At 39.0% G+C, this 12,664-nt stretch overlaps 1 pseudogene; it reads right to left on the minus strand.

Annotated features, from left to right (window-relative positions):
• Window positions 1–369: 369 nt before the first annotated feature.
• On the minus strand, window positions 370–1,697 carry LOC102856955 (annotated as a pseudogene).
• Between the last annotated feature and the right edge of the window lie 10,967 nt (window positions 1,698–12,664).

The following is a 12,664-nucleotide window of genomic DNA, read 5'->3' on the forward strand; positions in this document are numbered from 1 at the left end:
GAATCTATTCTCTCAGGAGTAACATTTTCAAATATAAAAGACTTCCTCTACAAGCAAAGGGTTTTTAAAGTATGTAAATTACACTCACAGGACCTGATTGAAAGGCTGAGAAGGAGATTTCACTTTAGAATGTACACGTGCACACACACACACACACACACACACACACACACACACACGAGCAAACGCTTCAACGCAGACGCCACTACTCTAGGTTGCATTACACAGCACACTGCAGGATCGTACTTCTACTAAGAACTAAGCTGGTCCTGGGGGACACTGGGAGTGGAAGGTGTCTGCGTTAGAGCAGTCTTAACCGCATCCCCCGGAACCACCTGTCCATCTCCAGCCCAACGCCCGTGACCACTCTCAGAAAGACAGGATGGTCTTGCGGATGATCTCCACGGCCTCCAGGATCTCGTCCTCCTTGATCACCAGTGGAGGCGCCAGCCGGATGGTATCACCATGGGTCGGCTTGGCCAGAAGTCCATTGCCTCGAAGCCGGAGACACACCTTCCAAGCATCGTCATCTTTGGTTTCTTTAATGACGATGGCATTCAGTAACCCTTTTCCTCCGACGGCAGTAACCACTTCAGAAGGCAGCTTCATGAGTTCACGTCTCAAGAGGACATCCATTCTGTACGCGTTTTCAGTCAGATTCTCCTCCTCCAAGACCTCAAGGGCTGCGATGGCCACGCGGCCGCCAAGGGGGTTCCCGCCGTAGGTGGAGCCGTGCTCCCTGGGTTTGATGGAGAGCATGACCTCATCGTCACACAGCACGGCGGAGACAGGGTACAAGCCCCCGGAGAAGGCCTTGCCAAGCAGAATCACATCCGGCCTCACGTCTTCATAATCGACAGCTAGGCACCGGCCAGTTCTGGCCAAGCCTGTCTGGACATCAGCAACAAAGAGAACCTGGTGCTGGGTGCAGAGTTCCCGCACACGCTGGAGGTAGCCCTGGTCCGGGATGATGATGGCCGCTTCTCCCTGGATGGGCTCCACCATGAATGAGGCCACATTGGGGTCCTGGAGAGCGCGCTCGAGGGCAGGCAGGTCATTGTAGGGGATAATTTCGAAACCCGGCATGAAGGGTCCGAATCCATCGTAGTTCGTTGTGTCTGTGGAACCAGAGATGGCAGACATTGTTCTACCCAGAAGTTTCCAGCTGCAAAAAATGATCTTAGCTTTGTACTTGGGCACGCCCTTGACCGTGTAAGCCCATTTCTGAGCGAGTTTGCAGGCTGTCTCTCCGGCCTCCACGCCTGTATTCATGGGCAGAACTTTGTGGTAATTGAAAAGCTTAGTGATGTACTCTTCATATTCTCCAAGCACATTATTGTAGAAAGCCCTGGAGGTTAAGGTCAGCTTCTCTGCCTGCTGCTTCATGGCGTCTACGATCTTCGGGTGGCAGTGACTCCGGTTGACAGCACTGTAAGCGCTCAGGAAGTCAAAGTACTTTCTTCCTTCCACATCCCAGACGTAAATCCCTTTTCCTTTCTCCAGGGCTACAGGAAGAGGGTGGTAGTTATGTGCACCATACTTAGATTCCCATTCAAAAATGTAGTCAGAGGATGGAGGGCCTTGGACTGTTTTTTTTTTTTTTTTTTGGTGGCAACAGAAACAGCAGAAGGCGCTGAAGAATGAAGCCTCCGGAGAAGCAGAGACACGGTCTGTGATTGGGCCACTTTGGAAAGCATCGTGTCTGTCAAGGAGCAAGGCTGCCGAGCTTTCTTCCCACGGTTCAGGCTTGAGTAAGAATTTTTAACTTGGGATTCAAGGCCCAACTTGAGAGGATCCAGCAGCTCCTGACCGGTTGAAGGGAATCAGCACCAGGGTGTCCACTGAGCCGCTTGTTTGGTATTTACAAGGTATTTACAATGAATATGTCATTGAACCCCAAAAATTCAATCATTCTATTTCCAGCTTACAAACAGTCAGGAAATTAGGACACACATTGCAATGGGAAAATCTGCAGTTAGGAACCTTTCCAAATTATTGAGGAGTAGTAATGTCAGTCTAAGGACTAAGGTGCGTCTGATTCAGGCCACGTTCTTTGTGATTACTAGCTATGCATCTGAGACCTGGACAATGAATAAGGATGACAGAAGAAGAATTGATGCCTTTGAGCTGTAGTGTTGGAGAAGAGCACTGAACATCCCATGGAAGGCCTAGAACACAAATAGATAGGTCTTGGAGAGGGTGCAGCCAGAGTGCTCTTTGGAGGCAAGAATAATGAGGCTTTGCCTAACATACTTTGGACATATTGTTAGGAGGTGCTATTCCTCGGAGAGGGCCATGATGTTGGGAAAGGTGGAGGGTCAGTGAAGGAGAGGAAGACCCTCAACCAGGTGGACTGACAATGTGACTGCTGGAATGGGCTCTTTTGTGTCAGGAAGTGTGAGGACGGAGCAGGACAGGACTGGTTTCAAATCTTTTGTTCATAGGGTCACTATGAGTCATACTCAACTAAAAACACCTAAAAACAACATTTACAACTTTGTTCTATCACCAAGTCCGTACTTTACGACTACAATTCCTTCCCCATTGTTTCCAACTTTTGCATTCCAGTCACCAATTTTCATTAATATATGTTGACTGCATGTTTGATTAATTTCTAACTGCAAAATTTAGTAAAAATTTAAAAACAATTAGTAAAATTTTTCAATTCATTCCTCTTTAGCTTTAGCTTTTGATGTGTATATCTGAACAATAGTTGTATTAATAGGTCTTCCTTGTGTGAATATGGATAATATCCAGTCACTCACAATATTTTACTTTAGGACAGAACTTGAAATTTTCTTTTTGCCTAGGAATGTAACATCATTCTTGCTCTGTTTTTCATTCTCAACATAGTATATGTGATCATCTGATACTAAGTCTCATCTCACTAATGCCTAAACTGTCGATATTCATGTGTCCCATTTAATTTTCACAACTTCTAGTTTTCCAACATTTATACTTCATACATTCCATTTTCTAACTTAAAGGATGCTTATAACTGTTTCTTCTCATTTTGATTAACTTTCAATCGGGCCTCTACATCTAATACTATAACTATACTATAACTTCTCCAAAAGACTAAAAAGAAAACCTACAGACTAAAAAAAAAAAACCACAAAACTTGACAGTGATGTATTTGACAAAGGACTCGTGACTAAAATTTAGAAACAACTCTAACACCTCTACAAGAAAAGGGACAAACAACTCAATTATAGACTGAACCAAGGGCATAAAAAGACAATTCAGCAAGAAAATATTCAAATAACCAACAAACACTCAAAGAAATGATCAAGATCACTAGCTATTAAATTCAAATAAAAATAATGAGTTACCATCACACTCTAGCAACAAAAATAAAGTTCAGTAAGACAGTAAATAACAAATGCTGATGAAGTTATGGAAAGATTGCGTATTTCCATACACTGTGGGTGGGAATGTAAAACTGCACAGCCACTATGAAAAACAGTTTGGTACTTCCTTAAAAAGTTGGAAATAGAAATGTCATTGTTTCCAGAAGTCTAACTACTAAATATATATCTTAAAAAAATAAGAAATGTGATCTGAACAGATATATTCATGGCCACGTTTCAAGTAGCATTACTTACAAAAGCAAAAATATGGAAAAAATTCAAATGTTCAACAATGGACAAATGGATAAAAAAGCCTATAGGGCATCTCCAATGGAGTACATTGGGGGAGTGCATTCCCCAATGGAGTATTAGCAACACTAAAAACAATAAGGAATTCATGAAACATTACATAACATAGATGTTAGAGGACTTAATGCTGAGTGAAATAAGTCAGTCATAGAAAGGCAAGTGTTTCATAAGACCTCAGTTATAAAAAGCTAAGGGAAGCTACACAGAGAGTGAATCATTCTTCAATGGTTTCAAGGTTGGCAAGGAAGGTAGAGGGGGCTGAAAATTAGCACATAAATAATATACATATAGAGGAAAAGCAATATCTAATGAGGGAATAAGCAGCACAGTATCACTAAAGAAAAGAAGACAGAGAGAAGTATAGAAAAGTTAAAGAAAATAGAATTATAGGAAGGAAATGGGAAAAGCATGATTGCATTGTTGTTAAGTGCCTTTGAATCATAGACAACTTATACCAACCCTATGAAGGAAAGACCTGAACACTTGTATAACTTTCATTGTTTCTCCATGGTCATAGAGTTTCCAGAGGCAAGTTATTTCAGAAGTGGATGCCACTCCTGCTTCCAAGCTTGTTTTAATTGGGAAGCTCCACCAAACACTGTCCACCATGGGTAACCATTATTACATTTGACACATCAGTGTCACAGTGTTTAGCATCACAGCAACCATGAGTTACCTCTGTAGAGCAAGTGGACAGACCAAGGCTTATACCATTTAGAAGAATGTTTGACCAAAAACAATTAAAATCAAGCCTTAGGGTCGCAGATTAAAATCACTCACTTTTGGCTTGGTAGCATAACTTTCTATCCACTAAGCCAACAGAGCTCTTTCATTGTTGTTGTTGTTACATGCTCCAGATGACTCCCAACCCGGATTCCAGCCCCATATTGCTGACCAAATGCATTTTTAAATAGGAGGCTGAATAAAATAAAAACTCTACCTTAATTCTCACCAGAACCTGAAAACAAACCTCTGTAGAATCCAGTTGCTCCAGAAGACCCCCAACCTGGACCCTCAACCACTGACCTATGTCAAAAGACAACACATGTATGAACGGTTGAATTAAAAATTAATTTTTTGTCATTTTCATTCAAGCTACAATTTTAAAAAACAAACAAAAATCTGTAAGTGGTAATGATTATAAAACACGTAAGAAAATCTGATGTGTGCTGTCCCACTGAGATGACTATGACTCATAGCAATCCTATGAATAGACCAAAACCTTGCTCTATCTTCTATCATCTTTATGATCTCTGCCATGCTCAAGCCCATTGTTTCAGGGAATATATTTAACATCACTGAAGTGTACACTTAAAAACCAGTTAAAAAATTATAGTGATCTACAGGCTATACATATACAGGAGACCATATGTCTCAGAAGACTCTCTCAGTGAACAAGAATTTCAAGATACATCTCAGTTTTTTCTGAGCCTGCTATAATCCCAGGTCCAGAGCGAGAAAGTGATGCCATTCATAGTTCATGATTAGATATCATGTCCTTCGAAGGAGCACAGTCTACGAAGGACCATTAACAATATGACTTTGAGAAAAAGAAAACAAGTGCTGTAAGAGCTGAAGGAGTTCTCCTGGTATACTCCACAAAGAGTTACAACTGCTGACCCCACAGGCCCTTGCATGCCTCGCTGGGAAATATGGGAAATCTCTTCCTATGTGATTTACAGCCTTGGAAGACCAGTAGAGAATCACTTATGAGTCAGTTCCAGGTTGACAGCAAAGTAAGGAAGAAAGAGAAAGAAAGGAGTTGAGTAATAAATGCATAAATAAAAATATAGAGAATAATGGGGTATTTGTAAAATAATCATTTCACAGAATAAGTGGTTTTACACCAAAATATAGTAGCATTTTTATTGGAGGAATCATGTGACCATGACAGAAGGTACTGATTTTACTCTAACACAAAGAGAAGACGATTGATGATGAATGATGCCAAGATGAACTTTCTCCTTGGCACTTTATAAAATCAAGATATTTGCCAAAAGCTGGAGAGAAGGTGCAAAACTTTAAGTGTGGCCAAGTAAAATTTATGAATTTATGGTCCTGTAGAAAACAATAGTTCACACTTGATATCAAACTGCTGCTCAAGAAAAAGTTACTCCTTTTTCTCAAGAAAAAGAAAAAAAAATGCAATAAAATTAAAAAAAGAAAAGAAACTTCAGACCTTGTTGGTAGAAATGATAGAAATGATCTAGGTGTAGTAGAGAAGAAATGTCCAGGTACATCTTTGGAATTGCCCATGTACCAGCACCTCCATTAAAATAGTTAGTTGATGCCATACATCACAGCCTCATCTTTCTGAGTAGCTGAAGCATGCTAACAAATCAAATCCATTCACTTTTGCACACAGGACCCCAGTAGGCCCCTGAGGAAAGCATCAAGAAGGTCGCAGGTAACACTCTGGACTGGTTAAAAAGTGGCGTAGTCATCACACCCACACACCTCATAAAATTCTTTTTTTTTTCTTTCTGTAACTGTTTTCTATATCCTCTTGTTCTGTTACCTATAAGAATCTTAAATGCTTACTACAGTGTCTGTTGTTTTCTGGACACTGAAAAATCTTTCTGTGAATAAAGGTTGTTCAGTATTGCAACTATTGCCAAATAGGAAATAAATTAATACTTAAAATACTTAAAGAATTTGGCGAGCTCTGGTGGCCTGGTGGCAAGAGGGTGTACTGCAGTCCCAGGGGTGTGTGGTTCAAATCCACCAGATGCTCTGCTGGAGAAGGAGGAAAAAAAATCTCCTCCTGTACCAGTCAGATCTGATTTGATGATACACACACACACACACACACACACACACACACACACACACTAATAAAATTTAAGAAAAACAAAGATATCAAGTACAACAATGAATAAATGGAAATCCAAAATCTCTGTAAATGTTCATTAAAATTAATAAATAAAAAAATACTTAAAGAATTTACTCAAGTAAATATTAAATAATGAAACAGGCAAGCAAAAGAAAATTACAACAACACAATAAACTTCTGGATCGAAAGAAATAAGTTAAATAACACGGTAAGTACAGAGCAGAGTTTCGGGCTGTTGTACATAGGGTGGCTATGAGTCGCAAGCGACTCAGTGTCACATAACAACAACAACATGGTAAAGAATGCACCAGGAGAGGAAGATGGGAAGATAAAAAAGAGAGAGGCAGGCAGGCATACTCCCAAAAAGCTGGTGTGAACTTTAAATATTCTCACTAATGTGACACTTTAAACCAATGTCACTGGTGTGACATTGCTAATCCCACCTACCTGTAAATGGAACCATGCCCCCCACCCCGCCCCCAATACATGTTGTAAATTCTGACCTCTGTACCTACAATCCCTTTTAGAAACAGGTTTACCTCATTAGGTTAATGAGGCAGGATTAGGATAGGATAGGATAGGATGTATCCTGATTCATTCTTGAGTCAATTTTGTATCGTGAGATAGAAGATAAATTTAAATAAGCTAGACAATATAGAGGTGCAGTAATACAGATGCTGAGTGACATGGAGATCTCTAAGGAACCAGGAAACATCAGGAGAAGAGGCAAGAACCTTCCTCCAGACCCAACAGAGAGAAAAATATTTCCTTAGAGTCAGTTCCTAGAATTCAAACAAATAGATCTATTTTTCACACTAATGAACTTAACCTCAACAATGTATCCATGAAACTAGTAGGAAGTCTGCAGGCATCCTAGTTATTTAGGGAGTATTATAAGGTATCATCATTGTTCATTTGTATGATCTCTATGTATCTTGTCATCGTTCCAGGGTAAGACTGCCAAGAACCTGGACTCTTCATTTGGTAGAATCTAATTCTGTTCTCTTTACAAAGAGATAGAGTTACACTCAGGAAAGGTTACCATTTACGTGAGACATGAAGCCTGCTAGCATAGCTCATCACCAAAGTAAAATCCTCAGCTATTTTTTTCTCTCAAGGACATCCACAGTGCTACCTAAAGCAAGGAAGAACACGTCAGGACAGATCACATGGACAGCCCACATGGACTCAGAGTCAGTATTTTCATATTGATATTCAGGGATATAATATTTCTTATCTGTTAAGCAAAGAAGATTTTTTTTTCCTGTTGAAAGTGTCCTTTTGTCACCTAGAGAAAAATCACATGAAAAAAAAACAAATATAAAGGCTCCAGGAACTTCGGGAAGAGATTCTAAAACTAAGGATGAACTTTATTTCGGAGATTATTCCTTTTCTGGGAGTGATGTTGTAAAGTGCCATCGAGTCAAGTAAACTCATAACAATCCTATGAAAACAGATCTGAATACTGTGCAATCCTATCTCATTCTCATAATTTCTGACACACTTGAGCCCATTGTTGCAGTCACTGTGTCAATCCATCTGGTTAAGGACCATCACCTTTCCAAGCATGATGTCCCCCTAGAAGGAATAGCCTTTCCTATCAACATGCCCAAAACATGTGAGATGATGCTTTGTCATCTTTGCCTCCAAGAAGCACTCTGGCCTCACTTTCTCGAAGACACGTCTATTATTTTAGCAGTCCATTTTTTGTACTCTTTCTAATTCAGTGTTCTTCTACAACACCACAATTCAAAGGTATCAATTATTCCGTGAATCTTATTTATTATCCAGCTCTCAGATGCATAGCATATGATTGAAAAGACCCTGGCCTGAATCGTGAGCACCTTGGTCTTCAAACTGGCATTATTGCTCCTTAGTAATTTGGATAGGTCCATGACATCTGCAGACTTCCCCAGTGCAATACGTTCCCTGATCTCCTGACTGCTGGTACCAAAGAAGTTGACTGTGGGTCCAAGTAAGATGAATTAGTTGACAATTTCAATCTTTTCTCCATCAATCATGATGTTGTTGTTGTTGATTGCCTTCAAGTTGAGTACAACTCATAGTGACACTATAAACAAAAGGCCTGAAGCCTTTCTATAACTGTCAACATTTATCAAAGTTCATAGAGTTACTGGAGGTATGTTGTTTAGGAAGTGGATGCCATTCCAGTGGTGAAAATTTTTGTTTTCTTGATGTTGAAATGTAACCCATATTGAATATTATAGTCTTTGATCTTCTGCAGCAAGTATTTCAAGTCCTCCTCATGTTCAGCAAGCAAGATTGTGTCATCCGCATAATGCAGGTTGTTGATGAGTCTTCCTCCAATCCTGATGCTGCATTCTTCTTCTGAGTCCAGCTTCTGAAATAACTTACTCAGCCTACAGATTGAATAAGTATGGAGTAAAGGTACAACTCTGACACACACTTTTTAAAATTTTAAACCACATAGTGTTTGTTCACTTGCTCTGTTTGCACAACAGCCTCTCAGTCTAGGTATTGGTTTCACATGAACACAATTAAGCATTTTGGGATTCCCATTCTTCTCAATATTAGCCATAATTTGTTATGATCCACAGAGCAAAATGTCTTTGCATAGTCAACAAAGCACAGATAGACATTCTCCTGGTATTAGCTGCTTTCAGCCAGCATCTATCTGACATCAGCAATGATACCACTGGTGTCACAGCTTTTTCTAAATCTAGCTTGAACTTCTGACAGTTCCCTGTCTATATACTGTCCTAGACATTTAAAAAAATATATTCAGCAATATTTTGCTTGCATGTGATATCAATGCCATTTCTTGATAATGTCCACTTCTGTTGGATCACTTTTCTTGGGATGGGAACAAATATGGATCTTTTCCAGTCAGTTACGTAGATATCTTCCAAATTTCCTGGCATAGACTGGTGAGCACATCTAGGGCTGTATGTGTTATTTGAAACATGTAATTGGTATCACATTGATTCCTGGGGCCTGATTTTTGCCTAAGTCTTCACTGCGCTTTGAACTTTATCCTTCCTTACTGTTGGTGTTTGATTATATGGTCTTTCCTGAAATATTTTGTGTTCGTCAATTTTTTTTAAGTCACTCTGTGTATTCCCTCCATCTCTTTTAATGCTTCCTAGGTCATTCAATATTTTGCCTGTTGCATCTCTTTTTCAGTTCTTTCAGCTTGAGACATACCAAACAAGTTCTTCTCCTTTTATTCTACAACTCTAGCTCTCTGCACACTCATTATAATAGGCTGCTTTGCATTCTTGAGCAGCTCTTTGAAATTTTCTGTTGAGCTCTTTACTTCAGCATCTCTGCCTTTTGTTTTGACTCCTCAACACTCTAGTGCTATTTTCAGTCTTTTCTAACATCCATTTTTTATTTTTCTTCTTCCTCTGTCTAATGACCTTTTGTTCTCTTCATGGATGATATCCTTGATGTCATCCCACAACTCATCTGGTTCTTGAAATATATTCTCATGTTGATTTTTTAAAAAAATGTAGGTGGGAGAGATGGAAGGTTATATTTTGGTTCTTGTGGATTTGTTTTCATTTTCTTCAGCTTTAATTTGAACTTACAGATGAGTAATTGGTGGTATGTTCCACAATCAGCACCTGACCTGGTTTTGACTGCTGATATTGAGCTTCTCAATAATTCCTTCCACACATGTAGTCAATCTGAATTGTGTGTAGTCTATTAGGTGAGGTCCATCTATAAAGTCACTGTGCTCTTTAAAAAAAAAGATATTTGTGATTAATAAATCATTGAAGGTACAATATTTTATCATTCTGTTTGTAGCTTCATTTCTGTCACCAAGTCCTTACTTTCCAACTACCATTCCTTTTTCAATGTTTCCAATTTTTGCTTTCCAGTCACCAATTATCATCAATGCATCTTGATTACATGTTTGGTCAATTTCTGACTGCAAAAGTTAGTAAAAATCTTCCATTTCCTTACCTATGGCTTTAGCTGCTGGTGAGTATATTTGAATAATACTAAGAGGTCTTCCTTTCAAGCATATGAATAGTATCTTACCACTGGCAACATTGTACTTCAGGACAGAACTTGAAATTGTCTTTTTAACTATGCAACACCTTTCCCAGCATAGTATATCATGTAATTGTCTGATTCAAAGTGGCCAATGCTAGTTTATCGCATCTCACTTATGTTTAGAATGTTGATGTTCATGAGTTCTACTTAAGTTTTCACATCTTCTAGTTTTCTTACATTCATACTTCATATAATTCACATTCCAACCTTTTAAGGATGTTTGCAGTTGTTTCTGCTCATTTTGATTCAATTCCAATCTGGGCTCTACCTCTAAAGTATCTACGCTCATCTGTTCACAAAATTTTCAGAAGCCTGATATTTCAGAAGTAGATGATCAGTCCTGTTTGCTAGTGTCTTTTAATCTGGAGGAATTTCTGGAAGTAGGAAGAGGTTTGGGGTTTTTTGTTTGTTTGTTGAGTAGGAAGAGGTATTTTTTTACACTTGGGTTTATCTCGTAGCCAAATGAATTATCTATCTTTTATATAAAGAAATAAACAACATTTTATTTTATCTGGGTCTAAAACTCAGATTATCAGCATCACTATTTGACTTCTCTATATTTTTATCTATTTCTATGTTCTTTTCAGACATATTTAGTTGTTGTTGTTGCTGTTAGGTGCCCTCAAGTTGAATATGACTCATAACAACCTCATGAAAAATGGGTTGAAAACTTACCGTATCCTGAGACACTCTCAAAATCTCTGCTGTGCTCAAACCCATCATTGCAATCATTCTGCCAATCCATCTCATTGAGGGTGTTCCTCTTCTGACAACATGCCCAAAGTATGTGAAACAAATTTTCATAATCCTTGCTGCTAAACTCATGCTAATCACTGGCACATAAAAAAAATCAGGGCGTTTCTTGGTCCTCAAACCAAGTTACTATGGTCTCCTTTCATAATTAGAATATCAAGGACAGATGTATAAAATCCTGCCTTATCCCTCAACCCTTAAATGATAACCAGATGGCTATCTGGTGCCTTGCCCATAATGTGTGACTGTTCATGTTTAGGACATGAGATAACTGGAATGCTGGGAGGTTCAGTATTTTCTTTGTTAGGTGCCCTCAAGTCACAGCAGCTCTATGGACAACAGAATGAAACATTGCCCAGTTCTTTAACATCCTCACAATCAATATCATGCTTGCAGCCACTATATCAATCCATCTCATTGAATATCTTCCATTTTCCATTGATCCTCTACTTTTCAAAGGATGATATCCTTCTTCAAGGACAGACCCCACCTGAGGATGACATACTCAAAACATGTGAGATGAAGTCTTGCCACCCTTGCTTAAAGTAGCATTCTGGCTGTATTTTTTCCAAGATGTATATGTTTGCTGTTGTGGTGTTTTTTTCCTTCCCCCCACTCCCAACTCATGGTTTATATAATATTCTTCACCAACACCACAATTCAAAGTCGTCAATGTTTCTTTGATATTTCTTATTCATTTTTCCAACTTTGACATGCATTTGAGACTATTGAAAATACCATGACTTGGGTCAGGCACACCTTAGTCTTCGAAGTACATCCTTGCTGTTTAGTACTTTAAAGATGTTCTTCACTATTGTGCATTTGTTGAGACATCTCAGTTGGCATTCTGTCAGTTCCTGTAGCCTTGTTTCTCACAAATGCCTTTAGTAGAGCTCTATTGTCTTCTTTCAGTCACATTGACTCTTAATCATTTGCTACTACCTCAAATGACAGCACAATGACAAACTTGTTCTGGTCAGTGTATTCCACCTTTTGATGCTTGCTGCATCATTCAATGTTTTGCTGATAGAATCCTTCAGTCACACAATTCATGGCTTGAATTTTTCCTTTAGTTCTTTATGCTTGAAAAAAAAATAGTGCTGAGCATGTTTTTCCCTTTTGGTTTTCTAACGCCAGATCGTTACACGTTTTCATTTAATACTTCATTTTGTCTTTTCAAACCATCCTTTGAAATTCTGTTCAGCACTCTTACTTCATCATATCTGCTTTTTACTTTAGCTTTTCTAAGTTGAAGAGCAAATTTCAGAGCCTCTTTTGACATTCCTTTTTTGTCTTTTTCTTTTCTATTTTTTAATGACCTTTTCTTGGACCAAGAGGCAGTAGTCAGAACAGAGCAGGGTAACACTGCATGGTT

The sequence above is a fragment of the Elephantulus edwardii genome, unplaced genomic scaffold (genome assembly GCF_000299155.1).
Source record: "Elephantulus edwardii isolate Elephantulus edwardi_28Jun2011 unplaced genomic scaffold, EleEdw1.0 scaffold00259, whole genome shotgun sequence".
Taxonomy (NCBI): domain Eukaryota; kingdom Metazoa; phylum Chordata; class Mammalia; order Macroscelidea; family Macroscelididae; genus Elephantulus; species Elephantulus edwardii.